Raw genomic sequence first — 11,371 nt, forward strand, 5'->3', positions numbered from 1 at the left:
GGAGTTTGCATGTGCAAGATTGCTGTACGTGTGCATTTGATTTCATTAAACCATGATCTGCCATGTTTGCTTGCTCTGGTGTGACAATAACGACGTTGATTGATGTTCACTGTCAGAATCAAATGTTCTTTAAGACAGATTCTTTACGAGTGGGCATTCAGATCAACTGTTTATTTATTCTTCAACTATTCAGTTAAAACAAACAACTTGTGGCAGGGTATTAAGGGGTCTAATTACACAGCATTGATGTCAAAATGAAAAATCACAGAAAGCAAAAGTTTGCGCTTGGTGCAGCGGGGCTCAGGGGATGGCCAGAGAGGCACAAGGAGTGGTCTGGCCACCTCTGGCCACCAGGTAGCTTCGCCCCTCGACACAACCCAAATTAGATCTCATTGGATTGTGAAGGTGTACCTAATGTTGCGGCCGGCTCAATAGCCAGGTGGTGCAGGCATCACGTTCGTCCTTGGAACACGTTTCATTACTGCAAAATGCCTTCAATGTGTAATGTGAACAAATCCTTGCATGGCACATGTTAACAATATGCTTGATCCTGTGTTGCAGAGCACCTGAAGCCCGGAGTGATTCTCAACTAGGTGCTGGAAAGGCAGGAAAAAAACAAATGCCGGTCCACCATGCCAAATGTTAGCTGCTGCCATGGCAACGTTCACACTGCATCCACTTCCCTCAAGGTGACAGGATTATGATTTTGACGCCAGCTAGAAGACGTCTGCCAGGTGTCATTTTGTGCAGTGGTGTGTTGGTTGACACTGTCAGTCAAACTAAGAAACACACACTGTGGGAGGGTCGGACAGAAATAGGGGGTTTGAAACACTGCACTTGTCAGAACGAATCATTCCTTTTTATTTTTTTATTTTTTTGGGTCTCCATCACTTTGGCATGACAAATGGTTCGAATGCCACTTGGGAGCCTGAGACACTAGACCTCTTCTCTCACGTAGCAAGAAGAATAATAGAAGAATAAATCTCTTCTGAAAGTAACTTTGCTACTTAACAGGATGCTATTAAAACTATTTATCACTTTGTATGAAACTTTGGAGGGGAACCAATAACCCACACTTATATTTTAATGAGGATCCGGCTATAACGGATCGATGCAACTCCAACCCTGCGATATTTGGAAGATTCGTTTAGATCAGGGCCCACCAACCTCAATGAAACTGAGAGTGACTTCTTGTGTGCGAAATCATGCGAAGGGCTACTCAAGCATGTTCTTGTCTAAACTGGTCAGTGACGCAAAAAAGGTTGAAGTCCTTTGCTGTACATCTTTCAAACCAAGCCATCCATCTATTTTCTAGTCCACTTTTCCTGTTCAAGGTCTACGATGAGCTGGAGCCGTGAGACTGTGGTCAAAAGGTGAACTAAACCTTGGATGAGTATCCAGTCAATCACAGGCCATAGGCAGACTGAGACAACCATTCACACTCCCTTTCAGACCATCTGCAGGAACTGAATCCATGCTGCCTGCATACAAATGAGACAAAAACTACTCCACTGTCATTGTAGTGTCATTATCACTATATTTAACATTTTAATCATTTCATTTGAATGAGCTTCTCAACTTCTGTTTTGGTTTTTTTTTTGCGTTGCGTTCAAACAGAAATAATGATGGTCATGGATGCGTTTGCTCTGAATCATCATATTATGATTTCAGTTTTGAGGCATCAAAACGGGACAATATGCCTTTGTTACACCGCAATGGTTGGTTACAGCTGTTAAAAATAACCCAGTGGGTGATTAGGAGCAAGGTAGCCGATGATGGCAACTAGAAGGCCTTTTTCAGAAGCACTGGAACAAAGTCAACGTGGTTGCATCTGCCAAAAGCTTTGTCAGCCAAGTTCTCTCTCATTCCCTTGTGAAGAGCTACACAATGGCGGGTAAACTGGCCTTGATGCAGCCCCAGTATAATGCCAAGACCTCATAAATAATGACATTTAATTACATCCTTAGCCATCATCCCACCCCATAAGAAATATCATTCATATTCTTTTGAGTTCTCCTGATAAAAGTTCCATCAGATCTTCATCATCTGTATCTGTCATGCATAGTACACTCCATAAATGATTGAAAAGACTTTTATGGCCTCCTGAACTATCACAGATGTACACACAGGTGTATTTGTTAAAAACATATAACCGTGACCAAATTTTGGTGATCGAAAAAGAGGTCCTGGTAAGAAGTTCACTTTTGGGAGATGAAATTTACAAAAGTCGTTCACAAATCTAGTCACGCTATGACGCACCTTCAAATCAGTAAATTAATTAGGTTGGGCTGAACCTTAATTCCTCTGACGAAGACATTCAGGATAATTCTGTGCTCCCAACGATGTGAAGAAAGGCCTCTTTCTGTTCCAGCAAATCTTGGCCTCTTTGTCTTGTGACTTGCCAAATTATTTTCTTTTCTCCTGGTACTCCCTCCGCTTCTCCTTTTGGGCCTGATTTATGAATATTACAAATAGAGGATGCTAAATTGTGTGTTCTCTCTAGCGCATTGTGCAAACTGTTGTCAACGGGTAGGCACGTGTATAGATAAACCCGTGGTGGTGCTCAAGGACTTGCCCTTTTGCACTGGTTGAGAAAGGTGCCTTTTTGGCTGGAGATTCAAATCCAAATGAAAAGAATAGAAATGACCCTTCCTGTCATCAAGAGTGTTTTGATATCTGATATCACAGCTGCTGAAAACACTTGCATTTTCTAATGCACAATGCATAGCGTACTGCACGTGTTTCAGAAAAGAAGCAATTTGCAGTATGTCATGTCGCTCTCACAATAAAGTCTAAAAAATATCAACAAACCTGCAATATTTCATAATGAAAGCATCCCAGCAACCTCAACCGTGTTCTGTGTAGTAGATTCACCTTCAGTGTTTATTTTCATGCACGCGTTTAAATATACTTCACCGAATGAAGAAAAATGTTGATCGGGAAGTGATATTACAACTAACATATATAAATGTCAAAATATAAAGCTCTACAAATTACATAGCAGGGTAAAATATGATTCATGAATGGGGAAAATATGATTTGGCTGTTTGATTTAATTTCATATTAATGGGTCCATTCTTAACATTTATGATTTGAATTGAAAAGGTAGGTCTTAAAACTTAAGTGTCACTAAAGGTCTGAAAATTCAAATGCACATTCCTACTCGTGTCCGCTTCAACGGTGTGAGAATATATATTTTTTTAAATGATCAGCACAATATTTTCGATTTTTTGGGATGTGGTCGTAGCTTTTCCTCATAGGAGCTCACATTTGAGTTAAACGACACAAAAATGTGCTTTTTATAATTTCACAGGTTGAAATGGACAAGAGTGAGGATATGCATATGAATTTTGGTGACAATCAATCATCAGTCCGCACTGTGATGTGGACAGGCTGAGTGGAAAAAAACAAAACAAGCCAAGCTCCAACATGGGGAGGGCCAATTTCTGTTCAATCTCATCCTCCAAAAGCTTTTAAATCACTCCAAATTCTTTTGGAGGAGGGGGTGAATTTTCGTGCTGACATCATTTTTACATACAGACCTATCATATAAGTGCCCATGTTTAGCCAACTCAAGTGTCCCTTTAATGAACAGGGAAACCAACAGCTATGTTCTTTTTAAAATAGTTTTTGAAGTTATTAAATGTACATGAAAAGTAATGAAGTGATCAAATTAATTATAGACAAAATATTATACGCTACAATACATCTTTATTCACTTTTTTACTGCTACAAATGGCGTACATCTGTGAAGCATCCCATTAAAAGTCTGCGATTGGCTGATGACCAATCCACGGTGTACACTGCCTCTCTCCCAGCCGGCCTCAAGGCTCCAGCTCACCCGTTACCCGAAAGAGGACAAGCATGAAAGAAAATGGATGGACGACTACTCCTTTCTAAGCACAGCTCAAACAATCTCAACCGTATTTGGTTTAGACTGTCCTCTATAAAGGGTAGACAAACACAACGTGTTTGACTGGGCTTTATTGAACCGGCAATCTGTGGGGCCACACCTCTCTGTCAAAGTCCTCCTACAAAGCCTCGCCATGCCCTGACCCAGGTTGACACCCATCAGCCCTCCTGCTGGGACATGAAAACAAACGATGCCCCCCACCACCCCATAGCAAGCTGTTTAGAAATGTGCAGGGTATTGAAGCATGTCCCTGAGAGCCTTTTGCGGAGGCAGGCGTAGGTAAAGACGGCTACAGTATAGTAAAGGACAGTTACTCAGAAACATATTCAAACTGTTTGCCAGTCAATAAGTTCCACCATCCGTCCATCCATTAATCCATCCATCCATCCATCTGGATTGATTAAATGAAACCAGACGTTTGGCAGAGCTGACTGTATTAAACTTTGGAACTTTGGACGGTAATTTGGAAACAAAATATGCAGCTTTGTTTTCACATTCACTTGAGGCTTTCAAAGTTTGCTGTCATCCAAGTCAATATTGGAGTGCTGAGATGATACTCCAGGTTTCCATCTTCAAAATGTAACTAGGAAATCTGATGAATAGTAGAATTCCTCCCATGCATAAATATTATTTTAGTGTAATTGCGCATGTTTTATCCAGGGAACATCATCAGAAAGGTATAACATTCACACTTTTGTTTGAGGCCTTCCTGCTATAGTAACAGACTCCTTTTCGACTCCAGCAAACTTTCCTCCAATTGAATCTACACACATAAGCAGTACATACAGTATATGTCCAGTAAGCATAAAAGGGGGATGCAAATAGAGCCAACAAAGTCTCAACTGTGACCTTTCATCTCTCAATGTATCAACCTTCCTTCAAGCTTTTCTACGCTCTCCTTCTCTCTCACATGTGACACAGCTGTAGACCCTCGGCGGCCTGTCCTCCAAATGTTATAACAGCACTGAACTCCAGCCCAGAGAGAGCGGGGGCTCGCCCACGCCGTGTTTTCACAGGCCGCAGCATCTGGACCTGCTGACGTCACGCCTTTGGCGTCCTGTTTTGGGTCAGGGACACACCGGAGGATCAAAAAGCAGAGGACATCTCTCACTTGTTTGAGATAATATACAAGAAGTGGGTGAAAGAGTGCTAATGTAACAAGATATCAGGGGGATGGCGCTCAAGCACTTCCACCAGCTCTTTGCGTAAAAAAGCGTATATAGCAAAGTATTAGTGGATCTTCGGAGCTTATGTTTATGAAAATACAATTCTCTCTTGCTTTTCCAATTTTATGGCCCACCTCCCTTGCCTTTTTTATACGGGATCAGCACCTTGCTTTTTCTCCATCCTCTGTCAGCTGCCACGCTTAGGCCGGCTGATCTCAGCTAAGTGGAGACTCCACTTTTATGGTTTCGAATTTTTATTTTTTATGTTTTTGACTACCACTCAACTAACCCCTTGATGCAATTCAAAGGTCTCCTCCTTTGCCAGGAATTTCCCGGGTCACCTGAGCAATGTACAGACCTCTTCCCCTTTCCATCCTCTCACTTCATACCCCTTACTGGCTCTTCCTGCTTGGTTTAACGGGTCCTGAGAGGGGTCATATTGGCCGGGTGTGCAAGTGGGAGTCATAGCGTGCATATTTATTATTTCATTTAAGTCCTCCCTTTGCTCAGGAGGGTCCAGGCATCACTGATGCGGGTTGAGCGTTAGTTCACAAGGTGGCCATGTGAACTGTTGAACCCAAATTGGGACCGTGTTTATGTTACGCGTGAGAGCTTGTGAGTGGGTGTGTTTATGTCGAACTCTTACAATCACTGGCTGAAGACTTTAAGTCCGATGACTTGATGTGACCTGAGAAATTCAGACAAAGAAGCGGCCACTCCACGCCCACTCAGGCTTGCTACTTCATTTTTTAGCGACAATGTATGCAGACATCTGCTAATATTTGATGACAACGTGTGCCCAATATGTAACTTTGACCTTAATATGTACTATGACTTCTCATTATCCATAGACACAAAAAATATGTATTATCCAATATGCAACTTTGACCTTAATATGTATTATGACTTCTCGTTATCCATAGACACAAAAAATAAAATGTATTATTAAATATGGTCATTGTGTCGAGTTAAATGGCAACAAATCCCCCCCAAATTTTGAAGCTTCTAAATGTTGAAACATCCATCCATCCATGCATTTTCTAATCCGCTAATCCTCACAAAGGTCGTGGGTGTGCTGGAGCGTATCCTGTATTTGGGTCGTAGGCGGGGTACACCCTGTTGTTGCCAGCCAATCACAGGAGGGCACACTTAGATGAACAACCATTCACACTCACAGTCACATCTAGGGACAATTTAGAGTGCTCCATTGACCTGCCACGAATGTGGAAGGAAACGGGAGTACCCGGAGAAAAGCCACGCGGGGTCACGGGAAGAACATGCAAACCCCACACAGGAAGGCCGGAGCCTGAATCGAACCCTGAACCTCTGCACTGTGAGGCGGACGTGACCACCATGCCACCCTAAACGTTGAAACATTTTTCCATTTTTATCAATCCGCGTGCGTTGGTTCGAATGATGTGTCATTAAATGATCGACACTCAAGCTTTGTTTGTTCACACGTTGGATCACAACCATCATATGCTATACAAAAATGTTGACAAAACTGTCAATTGCTGCTGTGAAGAGTCATTCCTTCTCATGTAGACACAAATTCATCGATACTAGTTCAGCATTTGTTTGTTCATGTGCACATTTTTAGCAGAGGCTCAGGCGCGAAATAATGATGCAACAAGTAGCCTTGATTGATCTTCGAAGAAGATGTATGATGCATCCCCCCCCACACACACACACACATGAAAACTGTTGTATTTAAACGTCTGGCATGTGTCTTCAAAGAAACTCAAGGAATTAAACAGCTCAATTTAGAAAGGTCTGTTGAGGGAGGTGCACAGTTCATGCAAATGAGCCACTGCTCATAGTCTGACACCAGGCCACTCCTAACCCCTGCCCTTACCCTTTTACTGTTCTTTTTTGTTCACTTTTAGACACATTCTGATATAGTATGTCATTTTTAATCTTTTTTTTTATTTTCATTTTTTTGCTTGTTACATTGCAAGTTTTAAGCTATCAGTTCCTGTCACGTTTCTGAAACATTTTTAATCCATTAAATTACATTTTTTTTTTCCAGAATGTGCATGTTGTAAAACAAACTCAAAAAGGACCTTTTTGTGTATGTTATTGTGCCTTTTACCAGGGCAACCTTTTTTTATTTCCTTTCTTATATTTCTAATATTATAGCATTTTTAAAGGCAGCAGAGAGGGAGCTTCCACTTCTGGAATTAAAATAGAATTCATCTCAACGGTCAGCAAAGGGGATCTCCAATTCTTCCAATAAAAATTGCCTCATTCATTTTCTCCATTTAAGTGCAGTAATCCATCAAACGCCTCTTTTGGAAACTAAGAATAGTATATGAAATTCTCCCCTGTGCAAAGAGTGATGCAAATATGCAAACAACGAAGTGTTGAGTTTGAATGAAGGCCATGGTACCCAGAGAAAACCCTTGGGGATTTTCATTTGTGACCATAACTTATTTTTCTTCTTTGTAAGTCAGGCCAGGCAAGATTTGTCAATTTTTTTGAGAGGAAATTAGTTTTACGAAAAACGAGAGCATGAACATTACGGTCGTGTTTCAAAATTCACTCAGATGTCCGTGTGTGTGTTCAGAGAGGCAGAGTATGCTCCCCTCTCATTAATTTCTGAACGCACCCTATGTACTTGAATCTGTCCGCAGTTGGAGCGCCAAAAGAGTGCACAGGCACTCTGTTTTTGCTACACTCTGCGTAACCGAACGGCACAGTCCAAGACCGTTTGGAGTGAAGCAACAATTGAGTTCGTTGCCCCCCACACCGCTATTCTCTCATCATGAGTGCGTTCATAAATATGTTTCAAGCATGCTGCTTCACTCAGATGGTCTGGAAATTCAGAACGGTGCACAACAGACAAACAAAGCCCATTGCCAGCAGTACAAGCCGGATAGGAAACAGCTGCATCCAGAAACTGCGATACTTGTTGTTGTGCAGAGCAAAAGTTAGTTGCCAATCCTACTTCTGGCACAGGTACTTCTTCTTTGTCGTCTTTAAAACAAGAGAGAAGAAGAAGAAGGTCACGGGTGTCATGGAAACTAACTTTCGCTTTGCACAGCAAGGATTGAAACGGCACATTAATACAACAGGATCGTTCCTTTGGTTACAGTATGACACACAATTCTAGTTAAGGTAAGCTGTTTTAGGATAAAAAAAATAAAAAACTTTAACATAGTCAGTAGCCAACATTCCGTCGTCCTCGTCTGGAGCATGCTCTGCTCACATCAACTAAAAATGCAATCTCCCTTTATTCTTCAATTTGATTTTTTTTTTTTGAAAGCCAAACTACTTCATGGAAATTCACCAATTGCGAGCGGGCTTGGAACATATCACCTGTGAAAAGTGAGTAAACTCTAGAGGAAAGTGCTATAGAATATATCTCCCTATAAATTATTTCCTCATTTTAGGTACGAAGGTATTTAGGTTTTTATCTTTTTAGAGGGAAAGCTAAATGCAGTCATGCAGTGGCCAATATTTTTGGTCCCCTTAAGCGAGTTGACTGTGAAGCTGAAGCATGACAAACCACGGCAGCTCTGAGTCTCCGCATCATTATTGGACTGGAGGAGGTAATAAAGCAAAATCTTGGGGGGCGGATTAGCACCACGGCAGCTCACACTAAAACCTGCTGATTTCTGTATGAGAGCCTTCACTCAGGTCTCATATGACAACATGATAGATGATTGAGGCTGGAAGCAGCGTGCAGACTCATCATGGTTTTCATCACCTGCAGCATCCACTGATTCATCCCTTTGTCACAGATTTCTTCGACAAGCATGGGACCAGACTGACTACAGGCTTCAACGTGTCATCGATGATGTGAGCTGTTTGGCTATGAAGACCAAACGAATCAAGTGGAACCAGACAGGACTGGAGTCCATCTGTAGCCAGTTGCTCTTGACCTGAGATGAGATTAATGATTTCACAGAAATGATGAATGGCTCAGGACAAGCTTTGAGTGACATGTTACAGGTGTGCAGCCTTCCACCTCCCCAAAGTCCCAAAGTCAAACTTAAGCACTGTACGCCTTCATTTCATTTGGGCAAACGAGAGCGACAGCCGCTCTTGTCTGACGCCACTTTTTCGTTCCCGCCAGCCGCCACGGCGTGTTCCGTCTGCAGCTATTAGGAAATGTGTCACCTCTGACCCCGGGTAATAAACAAGGTCAGGCGTGCCTATGAAGTGCTGCTGCCGGTAGTCACCAGCAGAATCCGAGCCTCTTTGCTGCTAGCTGGCCGCTGGCGCTCCTGACCATGCAGAGAAACAGTTAAGCTGTCACACATCAGAGAGGACAAGGAGCAGTCTTAAGAGCCAGTCAGCACCAGTTGGCCTCCTGGTTGAGGAGAAAAAGGGGAATCAAAGGCGTGCAAAAGCAGCTGCACATGGGCTTTGGGTTACAAAATAAAGATGACGAGGACCAGGCCAGACTGTGGTCATTTGTGGGAGAGGGACTGTCAGCCTTTTTCTGCCATTGCACAAAGTCTGCTGTAACCCTTTTGACAAGAAGACATCAACTTCCACTAACGTCTGACGTGGATGAAGCCACTAATCAGAAGTGGCATCAGGAAGAAAAAAAGCTGTTCAAAGAGCTAGCATTCCCACTTTAAAAACTTGCCATAAATTGGCGTTTTAAGAGAACTCATTCTCTTTTAACTCTCTATACAAAATCAAATTGCCGAACCATATTGAGTAAAACGGTAACACTAGCCTGAGAGACCAATGTGCACAAGTAAAACAAACAAACAAAATACCTCAACCTACACCACAAAAGGGCAAATACAATAATTTAATAGTTACTGGAATTAATGTTTCAATCTGGATGTTTGGTGCATTTCATTTCAAATTATTGCAGACTAACATGAATTTGGTTGTGTTTAATATTTTTCTCAGGAACTAATTGGTTGTACATTTCATACAAACAATGCAAATGCATATTCAGACTTTCCAAAGCAAACGTTATGCCATTACAAAGGGTTTGAGTTAAGTATAAAAACAGCACCAAAAACAAGTTAAATCCATTGCCGCAGAATTCCACTGTACTGCAAACTACAGCTTCTATTTGTGTTGATTTGCTATTGATTTTAAGCACATGTGCTGTTGGATAACCAAAAAGGATTATCTAGCTGAAATGTATTTTCCTTGTTCATTAGATGCAAATGAATCACTTGACCGAAAGAAGCCACTCGCCGATGTTCCCGTGCAACGGCTGCTTTGTCTCTCCAGCGTAGAGGTCATGGCACTCCTCACGACACTGCACTACATAAATCACATTTCTGAGTCAATATGAATTTTGGGGAAGAAAATGAGAACCCTCACAAGCACTTGAAGAACATGCAAACTCTACACAGAGATGTTCCAACGGCAATTTGAATCCTAATCTCCTGACTGTGTGAGATGGCAAAACAACACTTCACCGGACTGCGTTTGTAAAAAAAAAAAAAAAAAAAAAAAAAATTAAATTGCAGATGTGCCGTACTATATTCTCAAAAATATACACATGCAGACGGGAATATGCAATGAAGACTTGTTGTAATGCAAACACACAACTTCCCCCAACGAGAGGCCAAAAGGGTTTCCCCGCCCACACAGTTCAAGGTATCAGAATGTCAGGTGTGCATTTGGCAGGTGACCTTGACAAAACAAATCCCAATCTATATGCATGGGGACAGACGGGGACATTGCCAGATGCTAATGCCAGGGACATTTCTGAAGGTTCCCCCCCCCTTTTTTTTTGTGGGGGGAAGGGTTGCCATTGTGTCCCCACTTATAGTGTAGTACCGGGGACACCCAGCTAGTGGCGATGTCTGCACTTGCTTCATCAGTCCATCCTTCTGCCCTCTCTTCTTGTTATTCATTAAAGCGCCTCGGAATAATAAGTCCCCAAGAAACTGGGAACATGTGATGAAGTCGTAGTTAATAATGTATACCCCCCAGCCCACCGCCTCTTCCAATCCCCGTCCTCCCTCCCACATTTACCCCACCCAGCTTCTCTCACTTCACTGCCTCCCCTGTGAAGACCCTCTCCACCTCACTCAACCACACTCGGTGCACCCGTGGCCTTGCGGTGAATGGGGGTAAACACGCATTAACATATTTATATCTCAAGACCCGTGCCCCCTTCCACAAATAAATGCAAAAAAAAAAAAAAAAACCCAACACTGATGTACTCATTTGAAAGCTTGATGAACACCATATAACGCTTACATTCCATCACTGTTCTTTGTTTAGCTCTCTGACATTCATACATGGATGTTTGTGAAACCTCTTTCTCGCTCTCTCTCCCCCAAAAAAGTAGGATAATATATATATA

The sequence above is a fragment of the Hippocampus comes genome, unplaced genomic scaffold, assembly GCF_001891065.2.
Source record: "Hippocampus comes isolate QL1 unplaced genomic scaffold, H_comes_QL1_v1.1 scaffold151, whole genome shotgun sequence".
NCBI lineage: Eukaryota > Metazoa > Chordata > Actinopteri > Syngnathiformes > Syngnathidae > Hippocampus > Hippocampus comes.